Source organism: Juglans regia, chromosome 7, assembly GCF_001411555.2.
Source record: "Juglans regia cultivar Chandler chromosome 7, Walnut 2.0, whole genome shotgun sequence".
NCBI classification, from domain to species: domain Eukaryota; kingdom Viridiplantae; phylum Streptophyta; class Magnoliopsida; order Fagales; family Juglandaceae; genus Juglans; species Juglans regia.
Genome location: NC_049907.1, coordinates 20329633 through 20343100, shown reverse-complemented (window position 1 = coordinate 20343100; position 13468 = coordinate 20329633). Strand labels below are relative to the sequence as shown.

Below are 13468 nucleotides of genomic sequence, written 5' to 3'. Positions count from 1 at the left end.
CGGCTAGAGGTGATAAAATCTTAGGGGCTTTTCGAAATTCCAACTGTAAGTTTTATGGATGATCATCATGTTCTGATTCAAATGACAAATGAAAGAGATTTTTCTCATGGTTGGGCAAGAGAATGGAGAGTTATTGGTGGATGTGTTATTAGGCCATTTAGATGGACGAAAGATTTCGATCTCAAGTCGGATCCATCCTTTGCGTCGCAGTGGATTTTTCTTCCAGGTTTGCCCATGCATATGTATTGGACTGATTGCCTTCAGATATTGGCGAGTTGCTTTGGACGTTATTTGGGGACTGCTACTATAAATCAGACGCGAGCCACTGGCACTAGGATGTGTGTGGAAATAGATCTAAAAGAGGAACCAGTGCAGGGTTTTCCTATTGTTGTGTCTTCTTCCAAGCAGATCTGGCAAGAAGCGAGATATGAGAAGCCTAGTTTCTATTGCTCAAGGTGTAGACATCAAGGACATACTGCTGTGGTTTGTCATGCAGAAGAGACAAAGGCCAAACGGCTCGATGATGGAAAGCAGATAGGACATAAGGCGCAGGGTCTGGAAAATAAAAAAAAGTATGGAGGGAGAAGGTTGTGGAGACTCGAATACACGAGGATGAAGTTATAGTTGAAGAACAACTAGTAGTGAAGGTGGTTGAAGACACAGTGGTTCTTGGAAGGGATAAGGATATCGGCGAATGTCAGGATGCGGATCGGTTGGTTTTGATAAGGCAGGGTGAGGGGAGCAACGTAACTAGTAAGGAATTTGAGGATGGTAATCTTGTCAACAATCAAGTGGCAATAGAGAAAATGAAAGGTCCAGTAATTGATAACTTACACGAAAGAGATAAAGAAAATGCAGGTGTGGAGGGTGTGAATAGTGAAATGAGGTTGGCGCATGGTTCCTCTTTGGATCAAGAAGAAGTTGATATTTTTTTTGAATGAAGGCTAGAATTTTTGGTTGGTCATATTGATATTGTTTCAGAATTACTGGAACAGGAAAGTAGGACTTAGGTTGACATGAAGTATTTTTTGGATAAGGAAGTTGAGGGGGCATCAATGGTTTAGCCTTGGAGAAGGGTTATGCTTCAGATTCTAATCTAAACATGCCTCTCGTCTAGCTTGTGGAATCAGAGAATCCGTAGTAAGGCAGTCCCAAAGGGTGATAACCCGACCTTCAAAACTTAATCTATGACCGATATAATTCTAGTTTGGAATGTGCGCCGATTAGGTATGTTGAAGAAAATGTTGAAAAGTTTGGTTAGACAATAGGCGATTTCCATTTTGGCTGTTATGGAACCTTTCGATCAGGAGGAAAGGATGTACCATATGGCTAGTTTTTTTAACTTTGAAAGTTATTGTTCAAATGAAGTTTTTGGAGGTAAACTTAAGGTTGTTCTGGAAGGAGACTCAGGCTTTTGAGTTGATTAGTATGTCAGATCAAATGATTACGGGTTATTTTATTCTGAAGGGTAGGAGAACTCTGGTGACTTTTGTGTATGCAAAGTGTAGAAGTTTTGAAAGAAGGAGGCCGTGGTCCGAAATGGAAGGGTTACAATTACACTCTATTCCTTGGTTAGTTATTGGAGATTTCAATGCTATAAGGGAAGATGAGGAGAGGATTGGGGGGAATCTGTGTCCCTTGGTGGCAATGGAGGAGTTTAATTATTGTTTGAATTCTTGTGGTCTTATAGAGTTGAGTTCTTTTGGTGGACGTATGTTTTGGTATAATGGACATGAGGGTCCGACGAGGAGTTGGGCGAGGCTTGATCGAGCCCTGTCTAATGTAGATTTTACTAATGGTTTTTCGTCTACTTTGCTTGAATATCTTAGGCGGAAGACATCGAATCATTGTCCGATGGTGGTGCAGCTTTCTAAATCCTTGGAGAAATATGGTCCTCTTCCTTTTTGATTTCAAAATATGTGGTGCTCTCATGATAATTTTCTCAAAGTCCCTTTCGAATCATTGTCGTGAGTGAGGTATGGTCGGTACCAGTGGAGCATATGGGGCTATGTTAGTTGGTGACTAAGTTAAAGAAGCTGAAAGGGGCTTTGAGGCATTAGAATATTCATGTCTTTGGACGTGTTGAGCATAACATTAAGAACCTGGAAGATCGGTTAGAAACTCTAGAAAGCCATATGCAAAATGGTTATAATTCTGATTTGGAATTGGAGTTCTTAGCTTCGAAGATGGAACTTGAGACTTGGGAATGACGAGAAGAGGTGAGGCTTGCTCAACTTGCAAAGAAAAAATGGCTTGTGAAAGGGGATCATAACACTAGTTTTTTCCATGCCGTCATTAAGCAACGACACAAGTCGTCGTTAATCTCTTCAATGACACTATAAGATGGTTCGTTTCTGGCTTCTCTAGAAGAGGTCCATGAAGGGACAGTCTGATGCTTTCGACATTTTCTTACGACGTCGGGGGATAGGGAAAGGCCAAAGTTAAGTCCTCTAATTTCTAAAATTATAAATGAAGATGATAATTCTTTTTTATGCAGGGAGCCTTCAGAAATGAAAGTGAAAGTTGCTCTTAGCTCTATTCCTAAAACTAGCAGTCCATGACTAGATGGATTTGGCTCGGCATTTTATTTGACGTGTTGGGAGATTATCAAGAAGGATTTAGTTGAGGCGGCAAGTGGTTTCTTTAGAGGAACTCCACTTCCTCGATATTTCACTTCATCCTACTTAGTCTTGATTTCGAAAGTTCCAGAAACTAGAAGTTTTGACAAGTTAAGGCCGATTAGCATTTGTTCAGTTGCTTACAAAAAAGGACTTATTACTCAATATCTTCATTAGATGATATCTCCTGCGCATGGTGCTTTTATTCCAGGTCGTAGTATTTTTTAGAGCATTACACTATATTGATCAGTGTTATCCTGATCCAATCCAATACTAGTGTGTTTTTCAAGACTTCATTAAAATACGTACGGAGCTAGCATTTTCAGGCAATATGTTGCCCTAGCCTTGTGTATTTTCACCACGGGTAGCATTGTTCCACATTAATATTGAAAGTTATAGCTGGTACTGCTGATCATTAGTTCATATTGCGTCTATTTGTATGAAATTAATCTTTTGTGGAGGAGTCTCAGATTATATACAACTGATCTAGAGTTAATACATTACTATATAATGCCTTGTTTGTTTTGTTTTTTGTTTTTTTATAAGAAATTATATATATCAACATTTAGGTTGAAGATATTCCTAATATATTAAATTATTAATAGATCTAGATCATCATGACATGCAGGTAATACAATGAAAAATGTCATCCACCAAAATTCCTTCCGTCGTCATGAAGATCGGCTATATTTAGTTAGTGAGGTAATCTCAGATCATCTCAGACTACCTCACTATTATTTATAAACTATTTATTATTTTTTATTACTATTCATAGATTATCTGATATTACTTCAACATCCAAACGTAGCAAGCTGCAAGTTCATCCTCATAATTTATCAAAGATCGATCAAAGGTGGGTTTTTTTTTTTTTTTTTTAAATAAGTTAAACTCCTTAATAATTATAACAACCATGAGCCTCCTTATAAATTGCATTAAATACCTGTCGATCGACTCCCTACTGGCCCTTTCGGCTCATCTTTAATGCATGAGTCATGAATGTCTTTTTTCAAATTTTTTTTTTTTTGGTCTATGGACCAATATTCTAGATTCTCAAAATGCAAATACAAGGATAGCCAACCTTGCAGAAGGCAGCACAAACCATGTAAAAGAGTAACAGTTGCATCTAGCTAGTCCATAGATGTAGGCAAAGATAAATAGTTGATTAATCATACATGTCGACGTCCAGTATTTCCATCTAACATGTATATAGCAGTAAACCAGAGGATGCTAGACCTCCATGTAATTGAAAAGGCAACATAACCCGATTTATACGTTTGCTGGAATCACCATCATTTTCCCGTGTTCATCATGATCATCATCAGAGTTATGTTGTCTCCCTTGAGAAGAATCCGCCCTAAAGATGTTCTGCTAGCTCTTCTTCTTAACGTTGACTTCTTCAGCATCATCCAGAACCAAATTCATGTACGTACTCATCAAAGCCAATGATCCGGCCCTCAATCCTCAGGTCTCGCTGCTCAAAAAGACATATTTGAATGCGAGCTTTACTCTGAAGGAACCTGAAAATCAGGTTGATCGGCGGCTGGATCATGATCCTCTGAACTTTTGTGCTTGCATGATTCAATGTCGCTTCCATCTTTTGTGTTGTCAAGATCATCATGAGTAAGAGTGATAGGTAGTAGAGTACTACATTTGTTACTAATTAGGAGAGCGAAAACATGCATGTTTTTGTTTTGTTTTTATTTTTTGGACCTTTTGGGCGCAGAGTGTACCACATTCATGTCTTAGATATTGAAGCAGAAAACTTAAATCACTAGTTAGGGTCAAGACATGATACTTAATGGTTGGTTTGGTTACACAAAATCAAATTATCTCATCTCATCTCATGTAATCATTATAATTTTTTTAAATTTTCATATAAAATATAATAAATAATTCAACTTTTTCAAATCTCAAAATAAAAATAATATTAAAAATTTATATTATAACAATATTTTATTCAACTTTCAACAAAATATCTCATCTGAACTGTATAACCAAACGAGATAGCGACCCTCCCGGCCAATCCCACTTTAAAGAATGATCTGATTTAATTTATATGATCTGTATATCCATAATGTTTAGATAAAAGAAACAAAAGAGCAAAATATTACAAGTTGAATATTGCGCGATCAAAATGATTTGGGTAAGTAAGGTTATACAATTTTAAAATTCTAAGAAAGATATAATCACATGTTTTTTTATAACTTCTTCAATAATTAATATTGCCAATTATAGGCTGTGCATGGATGGCGCAATGCGTTTCGTGATGATGATGTGATTATAATTACAACTAAATTACATTAACTATGCATGATAAATGTAAGTAATTCGCAAGGAAACTGTACACAAATTAAAGTTTGATGTTTAAAAGGTCGTCGTTCTTGTCTGCCACGACAAAAGTATCACGTCGAGACGTCCTTATCTGACATCTACTATGAACAATCTCATGGGTCTCATCGCTAAGGTCACACGCAGAGTGACTTGAAAATAAGAAACGGGGAAAAGAACAGAGATAACTGCATCATAATAATAATAATAATAATAATAATAATAATAATTATTATTATTATTATTATTATTTCGGCTGTTACTAAGAATTAATTTGCAAAATTTAATATTAGGACTTGAAAAACTAGCGGCCTTCCGCGCACCATTGTATAATAATATAAACTTAAGAAATAATATTTGTAGTTTTAGGTTGTGTAAATTTTGTGCTTTCTTTTTAAAAAAATAAGATAATTAAATTTGAGACTCATGAATTTAATAGTAGATTCTACTTTTTTCAAGATGAGTGTATAAAACTTGTAGACCATATAATCATTGTATCTAACATTATTTTATAAATTTGTTGCATGGAAAAATACTTTTGATGGTTCTATGTATCCATGAGTTTAAGATCCCGTTTGAATGTTGAGATGGTTATAAATAAAAGTTGAAAGTTGAATAAAATATTGTTAGAATATTATTTTTTAATATTATTATTATTTTTAAATTTAAAAAAATTAAATTATTTAATATATTTTGTGTAAAAATTTAAAAAAATTATAATGATGAGATGAGACGAGACGAAACCATTTCTATATTGAAACAGGACCTAAGTTTCAACATTTGAGTGATTAATGCTATACATATTTCGGGTTTTGTAAGAACTGTCCCTTTGAAAGAAAACAGTATGATTTATAATAATGAAAAACTGAGTTTTTTTTAACGTGCGTTCTGTATATACTCCACTTATTTTAAAGAAACAGCGAGAGATTTATATACCTAAAATAATACAAATCATTTTTCGAATAAGAAAGACTTGCTTCGTTTGGTTGTCAAACTCCTCTCAACTCATCTCAACTCATCATTATAATTTTTTCAAATTCCAACAAAAAATATAATAAACAATTCAATTTTTTCAAATCTCAAAATAATAATAATATTAAAAAATAATATTCTAATAATATTTTATCATCTTAACTCAACTCAATTTAACTGACTTCAATATCTAAACACAACCTTAATGATATGACACGTCATAAACGTAAGGGAGGAGGACCAAAAATTTCAAGATGAAAAAAAAAAAAAAAAAAAAAAAAGAAAGAAAGAAAGAAAGAAAGAAAGAAAGAAGCCTTATAATTATGACCAAATAATAACACAACTTTTTGATTGTCAGATATCTTGGGCCACGTGCTGGACGACAAATCATGCAGAAAACCATGGCCTAATGTGTGTGTCGTGTGTGTCTCTATATATATAAATATATATATATATATATATATATTTATATATAGCTAAGTAACATCGCTCCAAGTAAGTGTTACGTTAAATTGATTTTTTTTAATTTTTTTATTCATTTTTTTATTATTTTAAAATATTTTTATAAAATATATAAAAAAATATTGATACATTAATAGTTATTTCCTTAAAAAAAATTAAAATACATAAAATTTTAAAATGAAGAGTAAGTTGAATGGATAAAATATCATTTTTCCCACACACACATATATATATATATATATATATATATATATATATATATTCAAAAGGATAAAACCAAAGTAAGTCTGTCTGTATCAGAATGACACGTATATCCAACACGAAATGCCATATTTTGCATCTAATTAAAAGTACCTTGTCTGAACTTTACCACAAAGTACTATTAGATTCCAGCCACAAAAATAGTAACCTTATAAGTATCGCGTTTTTTGTTTACTTAGCAAATATCAATTAATTACCATATATATATATATATATATATATATATATATATAAGTAGTACTAATGGAGTCCCTCCATTGCTTGAGGCAAAATAACTAAAGATGATGAAGAAGAAGAAGATCGATGAAGCTTTAATTAATTGCCAATAGTACTGGCTATGCTTAATTCATGATTATGTTTCGATCCTTTTCCAATCGACGAGGTGATCTTTCACATCAAACGCATATAATTTATAACAGAGTACTGATCCATGCATATAACACATGATATATATTCAGCTTATATATATTGCTAATTAATGTACAACATTCCAAATCAAGGAAGAAAAAGATCGATGAGGTTGAAAGGGGAAATTAAACACATTTTGATGGATAATACATATTTATTAATATATATATATATATATATATATATATATATAGATCAAACACTGCTTATTCCGATATATACTGAACTATATTTCCTGAAGGTGCCATATATATATATATATTGCTTACTAGTTGGATTCAGGATTCGGACCACTAGGAACATCATGAGCAGCAACTTCATACTGTCGATTCGTGGAATTCTTTGTCTGTTTTGGATGCAATTCCATTGTACTGGAGTACTGCTCATCTGTTGAATAAGGCCGAGGAAGCGAGAGGAGTTGTCTGGGCAAGGATAACTGATGAGGAGCGAACTTGGACCTGATCTTCGGGAGTTCTGAATTAGGACATCGATGAAAGAGAGTAACAAGCAAGAAAAGCCCCAGAAATAGCACTAGTACTAGTGCTACTGATTTTGTTGAGCTTTCATGAAAAGGTGCGTTGCTGCCTGCTGATCTTGCCATTGAGTTAGAACCAGAAACCAGCTCCCCCCAGTCACCTGCAGGAGATCAATATCCATGAAACGGACTCAACACCAAGTATGGGAAAAAAAAAAAGACTTCAGAAAGAGTTAAGAAAACTTGGGTATATATACAGTATAGATATATGGATGGAAGAGGTATGTGAAGAAATTTATGGAGCCAATTCATCTAATAAAACGGTTCTATAAGAGAGGATTGTTAGCTCATTCCTTATAAATATACTTAAGACCTTGTCCGCAAGCAATGTGAGATTATTTCTCAACACCCTCCCTCAAGTGTAGATCAGTATTTTTTCTGGTCCTTGCACGGGATAAGTAATATGGTCTCCCATTCAACCTGTGGCAGGCTTTGATACCATTAAAAAATTCATGAGACTAACTCATCTCATAAAACCGATTCTACAAGAGAAGATTATTCATTCCTTATAAACATGCTCAAGACCTTATTCACAAGTAATGTTAAATTATTCCTCAAACAGTTTGAAATTAAGTAATTAAAGAAACATTTTGTATGAAACACGCTATGAACTTAAATGATAAAGCAGATTCCACTAGAATAACCTAATTGCCCCTTCTCTTATCATTCAAATTCCACAGATTTCCCTACACACACACACTGTTGAACTTTCAGCACTTGATCAGGAGCTTGGAAGCTGCAATCATTCCAAAGCCAAGTGACTAAAATATATATATATATATATATATATCATGTATATACATGCCTGTCTTGAAGTATTAGTAGTACTGTACAGGGTTAAAATCTAGTTGAACATACATAAAATCATGCATGTGGTTTTCAAGTTTTATAAGCTGTACGAAGGTTAGTTTGGTAATATTTTCAAAACTAAAACAACCATTCAACTTGAGGTAGCGACCTGGTCATGCATGCTGCAGAGAAAAAGGAACCCTGAAAAAATACTTAATGCATGTATAAAGCGGGTGATGGTTGAATTATATATGAGGGAGATGGGCACGAGGTGGTGGCTTTTTCTTGCTTGGCTGCTTGCGAAAGAAATCCCCCTTTTTTTGACTTGAAGAGCCCTTGGAAAATTACAGTTGGTGGATTCTCTGCATGCTTTTTTATCAAATTTGAATTAAAGAACACAGAGAAAGCAAAGCAACATCATATCCTCAATCACTGCTCGATCTCCGTGCTTGTGAAAATGATCCAGGCCAGGCTTTGTCTCCATGATACTATGCATGGGGTCCCCACGTCCTTTTACATCTGCAAGAGAAAAGAGCGAGCTAGCTAGCTGAAAGTTCGATAGAGCTACATGCATGTACACGTTAGTTTATAAGGGCTAGCTTTTTTTTTTTTTTTTTTTTTCACAAAACAATATATAATATTTTCTTTATCGAATCACATAGAATTACATCAATTTATAAAATTATTTTTATATAATCTCTTTATAATTGTAGTACTTGTCCTGAACTAATAGGATTCAGCTCATATACAAAAAATTTCCATAATATTGTTATTGTTTTTTTGGGAAAAAGAGTACGTACTTCTCATACATTTTCAAGCTACTGGCCGGGCATCCAGGCGCTTCCATCCTAGAAAAATAAAAGTTTGCCCGTACTTTAGAAAATAGAAGATATATAATTTTAATTAGATCAGAGAGAAAAAGAATTTGATCAGTGTCTTCAATTCGTTTCATAGAGTAAACCAATATATATTTGACAGCCCACTTCTTATAAACAAAATAATCCTCATAAAAAAGAATGAAAGAATTAATAATATTATTAATAATTTATCAAAGGGCGAATTTATCCTATATATATATATATCGAATAATAATATTTTGTAGATTAAAACTCAAAACGAAAAAAACGACCCAATATGCATCCTTATTAAAAGAGATCGAAAGGATATCTCTATATATATAAAGAGCCTATGAAACGGAAGTTTCTTATTTTAACAGAAATTTCTTGTTTTAACGGAATATGCTGGTTTTCATTAATTTTCCATCCGTTTGTAATAATTACAGAACACAGAGATACAATTGTATTTTCCTTTACATTCTGTTTATGGCTACTTTTATGGTTTCCGTTAGTTTCTATTCCACTATTAATATCTTTAAATATGCTAATAAAGTAGATTTATTATAATAATAATCATGAATTCAATTTCCAATTTAAAAATACATTATAATAGGAAAACAGATTTATGTAGATTTATCTTTTCGTATTCATTATAATAGGAAAATATTATAATAATTTATAAATAGTCTATCTTTCAATAGCTTTTAAGATATATATTAGTAATAAAATAATAAGATATATGTACTTTATTTTTATTTTAATAAAATATATTAGTGTTTTGAACTGCGCATACGTGCCTCAGACACGTAACATCTTACTAGTATATATATATTTATATATATATAATTTGTACAAATTATCGAGTCCTTTAGTAATTATTGTTTAATATGCAACGCATGCATCCTTATTAAAAGATCTAGAAAGGATAAAGTTCAATAAAGGAATTAATTAAATGGATGAAATCATTAAAAAATATTTAAAGTTTTCTAATTTCATATATGTGTGAGTGTGAGATCACGCAAAGAACAAACTAAGAAATATATAATTAATTAATAAATTACTAGTCATGATCATGTGATTGGTGCTCAGAAATTTCCAAGACGGGATTAATATTTGTACGTGGTCCATGCGCGCATTTAATTGCTGATCATCATAATGACCTAATAATGATCAAAGAAATCTTATCAGCCATTCACGCTTTTTTGTTTGTGGGCGAGAGTGACATACGTGCATGCCATTTGTGAGTACATACGTACCTATCTAGCTAGCTTTTTGACGTAGAAAGCAAAGAAGAAAAAAGAAAAAAAGATGAATGTATGAAACAATATGTATGGAATCGATAAAGCATTTCCAGGCACGTAAAAGCTTTCACATGCATTAATGCGATCAAACCAGCAAGTGAAAGTTTTTCCAATATTCTCCAAACAGTTCCTCTTTGGAACGGTCCGACTGTTCCGCGGCGTTTTACAACCCCTAATAAAAATAAGCCAATAAACATAAGCCAGAACTTCTACACTAATGTAATAAAGCTAGTCTCGTTATATGATAAAATCATCTGATAAAACCAAAGAAGTATATTTCTATTGAGCAGAGAAACACATGAACATTCAGCCACCACGACCTAACCCAAGCGAGCCTAACATTAAGCAGTCTCGGTCTCAGCAGCAACCAACCCTTCACCAGAGCAATGCGGATCGACGACAACGAGAACGTGAAGCAACTCAACGAGTGTTCTTATCTCCATTTGTCCCAGCAGATGACCTTATTCTTAATCACCATTACAAACGATTTTTTTATTTTTAATTTTGTGTAAAACCGGACTAAACCCTCAAGACACATTTCATATGATCAGTGTTTATATTTATTTTGTGTTAATATGATGTGAAAAATATTTGACAAAAGTTGAAGCTTTGAGGGCGTGCAATGAAAGAAGGAAAAAAAATGACCAAGTGAAATGAGGATTTTGCCTTGCAGGGGCTAAACTCTGCACATCGACATCCTAACTCATTACAAAAAAATTACTTATTTACGATCAGTTAATACCAGCGAAATCACTATTTACAACTAAAATTAATTGCGAATAGTCTTTTGATTATAATAAATTAATCATAAAAGCCCATTTTTCTTGTAGGACTTTGTATTCGGAGTTTTTGGTTTTCGTTAGTTGATTGAACATAACTAACTACCTCTCATGTTTTGTAACTTTTGAGTTTTAATTGGCTGATGATTCTTCAGCAATTTCAGTAGATGATATATATATTGCTCTAAATGCCCAAGTTTTTTTCCTCACAGCTATGGCGGTCTGCTAAAAATGTAATTTAATTCAAAAGGAAATTTTTTCCATTCTGGAGAAAAGAACTCCAACCGCTTGCTCACTCTGTTCCTTTCATTGTCTTGCATGGTAATTTTTACCATTCTTCTTCTTACTCCCTCAGTTTTTCTGGGTTGTGTGCATTTTTTTTTAGAGAGAGGGGGAGGGTCATAGCTCGGGGTGAGGGGGTTTGCCGACGATATTTGCACTGGGGGAGGGGGAGGATCAACGAGAGAGGGAGAGGGAGAGGGTAGGGGGGCTTCGAGGAGAAGGGGAAGGGGGTGCAGAGAGGGAGAGCGCGAGGGAATTTTTTTTTTTTTTTTCTGCTTTTATCAGCTATTATGTAGGCATATGAGTTGAGAAGTGGGAGCCTTACGTGGTAATTAAACACCCATTCGAGGGCTGTTATTTGAGGGAGATTAGACTTAGACCGACTAATGGGAAGATTTTCTCTTTCTCCAAATTAAATACTAGTTAGATGCATGCCTAGCATAAAAAATTAAAAAAAAAAGTACATGAATATTGCAAGAGTTTTTCTATTCTCTAGAAAATATACCCCCAAAATATACGGTACCTTTTCTTAGTTTCATCCTCGTCAGCATGCAACAACATTTTTCATCGTAAAAGAAAACATGAAAATCAAAAGTACTTACTTTAGTAAAAACCCAAAAAACAATGACAAAAGATGTCTTTACCGTTAAAAGATTTCTTTTCAAACATATTAATTTTAAGCGAGCTAGCTCCACAACTTTTACAAACAAATTAATAAAAAAACACATATAAAAAATTTTGACCCTGGCCCCTTAAGTCGAATGTCCTTGCATTTGCATGGCGACTAACAGACGATGATAGTCCCTTGACTACTTCAACTTGAAGCCACTTAAGCCAAATGCCCTTGCATTCGCATGATGACTGAAGGGCAATGATAGTCCCTTAACTACTTCAACCCTCGCCCCTTGAGCTGAATGCCCTTGCATTTGCACGGCGACTAACGGGCGATGACCATCCCTTGACTACTTCGACCCTCGCTCCCTGGCGACTAAGGGATGATGACGCCCATTTGAACACAACGTCCCTCATCCATAAGCACAAAGAAGTTACAAACGAAGGTTATAACAACAAATGTCTAGACATTCAAATATCGATATAGAGGCGTGAAATGAACATGAAAAGTCAAAACGAGCACAACAAAAGTCCAATCCAAAGAATGAGACGATGCAAATTGCTATAAAAAAATATTTATGTAAGAAGTTCAACAAGTTAACTGAATATAAGAAAGGCAATAAAGGGCTCTAAAGTGAAGGAGGAAAAGCATCAGGCATCACATCTCAGCCTAGAGAGTCAATGAAATGGAAGATGACACGACTGGGGCTGATAAAGTTCTAAGTTTAGCGACTGAAGATTTGTACGGGGATTCATTAGTAGGTCGCTCCTCAACCTTTGCATACCATGCTTATAGCCCAATCCCCATACTCAGTCACAGATATCTCTAGCCGTTGCAAGCTGAGGGGAGAGGCCAATGATCTCCACGCAGGAAGCTGTCAATTTAGCCTCCGATTGAGTGGCTTTCTTCTTGAACTCGATGGACTTCTGCCTATGGGTCTCTGTGACTCGACCGAGCTTCCAACTGAGCTATCTCACCACGGGTGCAGTCAAGAGTTGCACTGAGTTCTCAGCGAGCATTCCGTGAATCTGCCAATGTGCCGGCATACTTTGTGGCACGCTTTTTGGTTTCCTCCAGCTCCTGCTCTAGGCATTGAAGCTTATCTCGCCCATTATTTCGCTCCTCTTCCAGAAGTCTGGCCTTAAAGTGACACCTCACCACATTTTCCTTGAACTTCTGCAAGTCTTGACGTAGACCAACCACCTTGTCCTGTAGATTGGCAGCATATTCGTCTAACATGTGGGAATGAGCTTCCCAATAAGAACATGCTTCTGCTAGCTTGTC

At 34.6% G+C, this 13468-nt stretch overlaps 1 pseudogene; it reads right to left on the bottom strand.

Annotated features, from left to right (window-relative positions):
- Nucleotides 1-3830: 3830 nt before the first annotated feature.
- Nucleotides 3831-4212, bottom strand: LOC109004047 (annotated as a pseudogene).
- Between the last annotated feature and the right edge of the window lie 9256 nt (nt 4213-13468).